The 8,984-nt window shown below is 41.6% G+C and overlaps 1 protein-coding gene across 3 annotated transcripts in view; it reads left to right on the top strand.

The window, feature by feature from the left end:
• Positions 1–8,984, top strand: part of Dhit (regulator of G protein signaling double hit) — a 190,415-nt gene that overhangs the window by 87,846 nt on the left and 93,585 nt on the right. For 2 of the 3 annotated variants that reach the window (XM_072302069.1, XM_072302070.1), the window contains exon 1: positions 4,119–7,198. The exons of the other annotated variant lie outside the window; for it this stretch is intronic. The gene's annotated coding sequence lies outside the window, so the exon portion shown is untranslated. Of the gene's footprint in view, positions 1–4,118; positions 7,199–8,984 lie in introns of those variants that run through there. 3 annotated transcript variants of the gene reach the window in all.

Genomic DNA, 8,984 nt, shown 5'->3' with positions numbered 1-8,984 from the left:
TTCCTTAAGCTCCCTTTTTCCACAATGAAATAACAGCTTCATCTGAGACAGGCTGCAGCAACAACACAAAAGGTGAACTAAAAACCCGAGACGTTTTGAAATATATGATAATTTCATTTTCAACTGGACCAAAAAAGTGGAAAAATGTGTCGTCGATTCGTGCTTACTGCGACACCGAGACTCCCAACAATAGGGAATCATTTTAGTTAATAACTTTTGGTTATTAGAAATAATCATTATGGTTAATAACTCAACCGTTACCAAATCACAGCAAAATTCCGGTTTGTATGTATCCTGGGTATGTCGCTATGCGCGTCGTTGTTGTATCCGATACCTAATTACATCGATCTAATGAAGTTTCGGCCTGGACCAAAGAGATTACGTCGCAATGACCGATATGTCGTTATAATCGATGTCGTTGTCCGCGATATCCACTGTGGTCGTACATGCTGTGTATTTTGAAATGCATTGGGGTTTTTGACCTACCTTTTGTGTTGTTGTTGCAGCCTTTTTCTCGAATCAAAAAGTTATTCTATCATGTACTGCGGCCGATTACGTTGTTGATCATTCTTACATAATAATGTAGCAGTGGCGGATCCGGGGAAGGGGGCAAACGGCATGCCCCCCCCCCCTCTTCCTCGGGTAAAGAAGTACACCACTATCGTGGTGAACGCTCAATAAAGGCTTGTTGAACTCGATGGATTTCTCTGCCAATTGTCGTACCCTGAATATGGCATCGTTGGTGCCTCTGTTTTTTCTGAACCCTTGCTGTCCCTCGGCCATATGCACAATCTACTCCAAAATATCTTTGAGAACGGATGTAAATAGCTGTAATAGGTACGTATAGGTACTTACATCGTCACCTTCCAGGCAAAGTATCACAAGCGCCATGCGACGTTTAAAAATTTCCGCCGCCATTTTATTTCTTTACTGAGAAATTGTTGGTTGAATCTGTTTGGAAATTTCACTAAATTTTATCGGCAGCACAAAGAAAATTCAGTGAAATTTTCGGACAGCTTCGTTGAACAATTTCTCAGTAAAGAAATATAATGGCGACGGAAATTTTTAAACGTCGCATGGCGCGTGTGATACTTTGCCTGGAAGGTGACGACATATAGGTACTACATATAGGGTGTACTTAGTACACCCTATATGGCTCTCTCAAAAAAGGAGCTGTCGAAGTAACGGCTAGAAATACGGCTCTGAATCCCAGTTAGAACCATGTAGGTAGGGTCTGCTAAGGTTAAATAATGGTTAAAGAACGACTACGTTCACAGCTTTTAGAATAAATACTCCTAGAAGTACCGTTATCCGGTTTTACATCATGCAAGCCGGAAGTATCCATCGGCAAGGATACGATTCAATCGCGACATACGACTCTTTCTCCGCGACCAGCGACGAAGTATGGCAACGGCGCGGCGGCTGTCAGGAACTTTGAAACGTAGCCGTATTTGCATTTCCCGATTTTCCGCTTGTTTCCGACATGATCGAGCCCGCGCCTCGGTCGTGTCACGGAACTCCTACCCCCGCCGCCGCCGCCGCCGCGCCGCCGAACGGGAAACCGTGTCGGATTTACATTGTAAATGCTCCGAATGTGCATTAACTAACGTCGATTTAACGCCACCCAGAGGAAACCCACGTTCCGCAGCTCCTCGCTTTTCCTCTCGCTCCGGGCGACGTTTCCCGCCTCGACGGCGCACATCGGAGCGAGTCAACGCGAGACGTCGGACAAGATCTGGAAACTTTGATAGCTCATGTTTCTGTTAATACAAAACCTAAAAGCTTAAGGTGATTCGATGGACGGCATATTTTGTGTCAGAACGGCATGCGATATATCGCATCAACTGGTTCCATTATTTCAGCTACTCGTCATTTTTCTCCAATTTTGAGATCGCAATTCTGTTGTCAGGAGACTAAAGCACTCACTTACCAATGGACCACTAGATACGGTACGAATTTCAGCATTCTGATACATGTTTCTTAACCAAAATTATACGTAAAACACGATGCACACAACGAAAATTACCGAAATTAACTCCTTACGAAGATATTTAATGATTCTTAATGCGTGAATTCAAACCACCCGCTTATGAAAACTCAATGCTCTACGTGATACACATCGCGCGCTAAACGTTATCATGACAGTCTCTGCGATATAAAATGTGGCAACCTCAATCTTGACGCTTTGGCTCAGTTATAGCAAATTGCTAATAGTTTGAACAACACATGATGGGAAATGAACATTGCTCGATTGAGAAGCTTGCTGAAACCGTTGTAGTGGGCGATTTGACTCACGTAGAGTTTTGAGTTTCTTGTGAGCGGGCAGTTCAAATTCCTCGTAACCAATGTGAAATAAAAACGTTAATATCTTCGTGAGGAGTTGGTTTCCGTAATTTTCGTTGGGTGAATCGTTTTCTACGTGAAATTCTGGTTGAGAAACATATATCAGATCGCTTAAATTCGTACCTTGTCTAGTGGTCTATTTCAACAAAGAAATTCAACGTAATAAAGGCGTGGTTTTTTCAGAGAGAAAACATCGCGTTCGATACTGATATCGAAACTGCACTCGAATGCGATGTTTTCTCTCTGAAAAAACCACCCCTTTATTACGTTAAATTTCTTTGTTAAAATTGGTAAGTGACTGATTTAGTCTCCTGACAACAGAATTGCGATCTCAAAATTGGAGAAAAATGACGAGTAGCTGAAAAAATGGAACCAATTGATGCGATATATCGCATGCCGTTCTGACACAAAATATGGTGTCCATCGAATCACCTTAAAGTTGTTCTCTCTGAGGAGTTCTCGAAGGCGGCTTCCTCTTCTTCTTCCTCGTGGACGGCGGCGGCGCCGACGCCGGCAACAACCGGTTCGACTGATAAAAAAGTAAATCATTGAATTTAAACTTTCATTCATCCTGCTTCAAAAGGGTGTGGGGGGTGGCTCCGTCAGGGAATTCATTTCATCGGTCACTGCCCGGATCCCTCCCGGCTGTGAGAAAAAAACAGAAGTTTGCACCGTCGCAGAAATCATAATCAGTTATGTAAAAAATAAGAGAGTAAATCAAAATTTGTGAGTTATGAAAGAGCTTCCTCAAGACGCTGATAAATGATATGAAGTTTGGGCGGTCCTTTTGAAAGCATGAGTTGTCCCGTCATAATCACATAATCATCTTTACCCCCTTCAGAATCATCAGAAGCATCGTTGTTGGTGAAGCATGGTGGAGAATTTCTTCGCCCTCTTCCTTTAAAGGAATTAAGAACGTAAATTGTGTATGCACGGAGAGTCTCTGCAGGACTGAGCCATTCATCTATTCATCATTAATTTCGAGTAAAGATAAAACTTGTTCAGGTAATCAGTTTATATTTGCAAGGTGTAACAATTTGCATAATATCAGCAACATTGGAATGCTCTTGGTTTCTTTTTTGAGAATACAATTTACTTTTCCTCCACTTACCAGTGGATTCTCGTCAAATTACACCATGGCCATTTCGTATCTATGCTCTATCCGCAGGTGTAAAATTAGTTTTTTCCCTAGATTTAGGGAGGTCATTCAGATTTTGATCACTGGATGACATGTCACTAAACGTAAAAAACAATAGAACAAATCAGAATAAATAAAAATGTGTGAAAGAGCAAAAAACATCAAAATGGTGGAAATGAAATCTTAACGGAAACAGAAAAGAAAAACAACAATCAGTAATGTCAAAACTGCTTCAAACTTAAATTTGAATAAAATTTATGATTTAAAAAAGATAGGAACTCAGGCTTTAGGAACTTATTACGTCATCATGAATTGCCAAAATTTCCTCTAAGGCATTGGTTTCCTCCGGGACATTAAGTAAATAATTCGTTAGATCATCACCGTGAAATGTTTTGTTTTGTTTTTTTTTTTTCAATGCACTACAGCGGAAATTGGTTGCTTGCTTCGATCATCTTTTTTCCATAATGCATCATAACGTAAGCCAAGAGGGGCTCAACTTTAAGTTTTTTTGTTTTGTAACAGCAGTCTGAAAGTTCTTTTTGAGGCGCTCCAATACCAGATTTTTGAGAATGAGGAGTCTGCGAAAGACAGTAGTCCAGCAACGAAATCGCTGTTGATAGAATACGATTTTCGTATTTTCTTACCGTACATTTGCTTCTATCATGTTTCTTCCATAACGTATCAAAACGTAGGCACACCGTTCTGGCAAATTTTGCCCAGTTTTCCTCTGAGACATGTTGGTTAACGAAATACGCTCGAAGTTTCCCTTCAATCGCTGCAACTCGCTCCTCCTTCAATGTTTGCGCTTACAAGTCGAATAGAGCAGAGTTATTCAGAGGCAGACCATAAGACAGGAAAAACGATATAACTTTATTATTCGCAGCCAGATGCAGATGGGAATGCAGAATCTACAGGAAATTTGCTATCATTATCACTTTTCAGGAAAAAAGGTTATTTTAGATTTTTCTTAAAAAAGTCTTCGAAGTTTAAGTAAGAGGAAAGAATATTAAATTAGAGTAAGTACCATCGAGAAACGTGCTAAAAAGTAATGTTTGGAAGTTGAAAAAATAATTTTTATGATAAAATCTAAATTAATTAACTTATCAGGAGTATTTGTAGCCATTGTTATCACCAACCGGACATTTGGTACCTTGTCAATCAGCCTTGATCACTGCTATCACAACACTAGCGTGTCATCGGCTACCGGTGTCACCGCGCGCGGAGCTTCTCTCATCACCTCCCCTCACGCCAATTCGATGCAAATCAGTAAACAAACATTGAAAATGATCAAGATTCGTTTGGAAGCCCGGACAAGATAATTGATCAAATAAAATTGTAAAACTCACTTGCACGTATCATTGAAAATGATACTACTAATATCCCCTATTTTCTTATATCTCATTACTTTTTGCATTTTATATGTTTGAAATTGGACTTATTTCCATTGAACACTGCCCTGTGCATCGGTTTAGTCGAAAAGTTGTCATTTATCACCCCTTAATTCATATTGTGACGCAGTATACCTCAGAGGTTGCAGGTTTCGTCAGAACTTTCACGTCCGATTTCTCCCAAGCTCCAATGCCACCGTCCACTGTGCGGTAGTGCAGTCGACTCGACGGCAGTGAAAGCTCGTTAAGTTCGACCGCGGTTAAGACGAAAATCTGCTTAGCTCGAAGTTTTCCTCGGTCCTCCGACGCCCTCGCAAGGAGAAATGTAAACAAATACGGTTAAGACTATAATGAATTGAATGTTCTTGTATTACATAGGTACCAAGTCTTTTTTTTTTTAAAAAAAACCGAGGGGTCTGTCCACTCGTCGTGGATTTTGTCACTAGACAAGGTATGTTTTAAAGCAGTTCGCCAAAAGGTTTTTTTTCTTTTTTTTTCAAAATTTCAAAGGGAAAGCGACCCGTGCGACTGTGAGTCGGAAAATCAACTCCTAAACAAGGTGCAAATGATGACTATTAACATTGAGTAAATCGCCGAAATCACGTCACATGTGCAATCCAAATTCCATTCGATCCGTGTTACAAATATTAGTATAGTAAATTTCTCGTTCAAGATTTGCTTTTAGAATTTTGCGGCGCGTGGATCGTCCTCTGTGTAAACTTTTGAAAAGAGTTCTGTACTGGGGGGATAGAATGATGCGTTTGAATGGAATGTTCAATTTATTTACACGTCTAATGGCTCGTGTACTTGCTAAGGTTTACATTTACGTCAGGAAAGTCAAATCAGGATAAGAATGAAACCTGCATTGTGGGAAAATCTATCCTGCTGTATAAATGACTTTCGACGTAAATTATCATGTTATTAGATTCATCGATGTAAACGCGCGCGGAAAAGCAGAGGTAGGGTTAATCCCCTGATGCATAGTGGTTCTACTCCATTTCTTCGGATGATATAGACATGTCCAATTGATTGTAGTAGTACCGGCACTCAAGTTGAGGGTGGCACCGCAACAGTTGGATTAGTAACCCAATTTATTGGGGTACTACCACGATTGCAAGCTTCCTAATCAAGTTGAGTCTTGACCATACCTCTTTTTTCTGTGTTGAATAGTGAATACCCCAAGATTGACATGAATACTAAATTAATCCATTCCAGAAGTGGAATGCTTTTCGGACTAAGGAAGTACCTGGAATCTATCTAGGTAGGGAAACTTAAACCACAAACTACAATAAGAAAACAAGTTTGGTCGGATGAACCGGATATAGGGTGCACTGGAAAAAGAAACACATTGGATCTAGAGTTCAGACTCTTAAAAACATCGACAAGAAAAATACTCTTGATTCAATCAGATTTAAGCTTAAATCAAGAACCAAGCCTCTTAATTTGAACGGATTTCCTTTTGATTTAAGCTTAAATCTGATTGAATCAAGAGTATTTTTTCTTATCAATGTTTTCAAGAGTCTGGACTCTAGATCCAATGTGCATTTTTTTCCAGTGTGTTTAATATTGACCGTATTGTTCGATTCATGCGACTGCTCTATTGGTTCTGGGAATCGTATCCTCGGTTCATGCAACCGAGCTTTTTGTTATTTTTGTTCGGTTTGAATGCTCGGTTGCATGAAGCGAGTATACGGTTCCTAGAACCGAGAGAGCGGTTACATAAACCGAAAAATACAGCCAACATTGAACATCGCGCATTCGGTTCACACGACAGAAGTCTTTTTTTTCCTTCAGTGTACGCCGTTTCAAAAGCGCGCCAGAAATAGTTTCCCTTGATTTCAAAGTGTAGTTCAAGCTGTTCTCTGTGCGCGCTACGCTTTTCCAGGGCGTCGGGTGGAACGTTCTGCCCGCGCGAGGCACGGCGAGCGTGTAGCTCGTCGAAGGCGAGGACGGCAGGTCGCTGCCCGTCGCTCATGCGCCCTCGCCCGCCGTCCACCGACCCCCTCCGCTTTTCCGGGGGGTAGATGCGGATCGCAAGCGCCTCGCCGCGCCGGGCAGCTCTGCAACCCGCCCGGCGCCTGCGCCACCCGCACTGCCTACCCGCCTCGCGACAACCGACCCAGTGCACCGAGAGAACCTCGTCCGACCACGCGTCACGCGCGCGCCGCACGTCCAGTGATACCGGTACCTCATCCACCGACCGGAAACGAGTCGCGGTAGTGGTGTTTCCGGGTCGGTACCCCTGTGTATCAAGTGAACGGAAAATCGTCTGCCAGTGATAATCTGAGGAGACGCGTTGTGGTTATCAATGGGATTTGCGGTTTGTTTGGTAAATGCTTGGTTTGACTGACTCGCTACCGGAAAATCTGTTAGCGTGATAATCTTTCTCTCGTATATTTGTTTCGTTTTTCATATTTAAAGTAGAACCGGGGTGTATCAAGATCAATCTCAAGGAGACAAGTTGTGGTTATCACGGTAATTCAAGGGTTTACTAGATAAATTTAAGCTTGACGGACTTAAAGTCGCACAGTCCGCCTTCCCTTTGCTCATTAGTCTATCTTTGTATTTCTATGGAATGACGCTTGAATGCAAAGGAGATTGTCATGGTTAACACGGAAATATGCTGTTAATTTGGTAATTTTTAGTTCGGCGAACTCGCTGCCGAGGAATCTGTTTCCGTGTCCGCCGTTCTCCTACGATAACTTAGGACAATCACCCCGTAGCGATAGTAATTTCAAGCTTGACTCTCAGACCTTTTTGCACCTGGCACATAGTCAGCAGCAGAAACAACAGCTCCATACAATTATTTAAAAAAAAAAAAAAAGAAACCTTAATCGAGAGGGACAATTTGTTCCATACTTAAGCATCAAGTGAGGATAGTGACGAAATTTTGAATCCCACAATTTTTACCAGCTCTCGAAGGCTGCGAGCTGTTTAGAGAGCTTTCTGTGAGAGATCGGATGAAACATTCTTAAATTGAACTGGACGCTTGTCGGAGCATTCTTTACGAGCGATAATTTCAAAGCTTTCACTGCTGAAGTGATTTTGAAAAGTTCTGGTTTGGTTTTTTTTCACTATATCAACGCGAGGGAGGGCTCTAAATCCCTACTCTTCAGTCAAAATAAGAAGACATTTTACTCGCAATCGCCGAGGAGGAAATAATAAAAGCACACCCAGTGCAGAATAGGTTTTTTTCTCTATTCAGTAAAATCCCAGTTAGCACACGAATATTCATAAAATATCCTATGATTATTCGCAGGAGGAAACTATGGATGTTGTATGAACATCCAAAGATTTAGCCACAAGAAGAAGAAGTCGCCACATGTAACTTGCAGACCGGGAGAACATTGTCATATGGGTGTCCCACTTGGAAATGGACGAATTTCTGAATACCGGCAGAACTTTGCAGTCTGGTTTCGAAAATCGAGTTCTGCCTTATCGGATCCGTTGCTTTCAACCACCACTAAAGCTCTGAAGGTGCCGAAATTACTGGAAAAATGTCCCATCCGGAAATGAGGCGAAACTCACTTCTTCAATAGAACTTTTTATCCTAATTCCGAAAACCTAGTTCTGCCAGGACCCGTCACGGTTCGTCTCAGGGGGAGGTAAATGAAATTGTGTTGCCCCCTCAAAATTCCCTCGGAATCTTGAGATGAGATGCATACACAGTCATTTAAGCCTATAATGGAAATATTCTGTCGAGCTCTTCGAAAATAAAATCGATTTTTTTTTTGGCGTTAGAATGGCGTCCAAAGACGATCGACGGTTTAATTTGGATGGGGTGTGCATATGTATGATGGTATACGCATGATACAATCAACGAATTTTTGGACCAAGAATCGAATGAATAGGGTCCAGAATCGCTCCGAAGCTTCATTAACCGAAAAATGGGCTTTTTTTAATTTTGGGGTGATATGGGCCCATTTTTTATATAATATTGCGTTGTATATTTAATCTGCACGCAATAATTGTGCATCGTACAAAGGACTTTCATTTAAAACCTTAAAGCTGAGCCAGGAAAGCTGGAACTGCTGGAATTCATTATGAACGGCCTTCTAAGCTTGCTCGCTGTACAAACTAAACCGTAACAGGAATCTTCAAATCTAAATAGCTCC

This window comes from Bemisia tabaci, chromosome 6 (genome assembly GCF_918797505.1).
Source record: "Bemisia tabaci chromosome 6, PGI_BMITA_v3".
Lineage (NCBI taxonomy): Eukaryota > Metazoa > Arthropoda > Insecta > Hemiptera > Aleyrodidae > Bemisia > Bemisia tabaci.
This window is presented reverse-complemented; position numbering and strand designations above follow the sequence as displayed.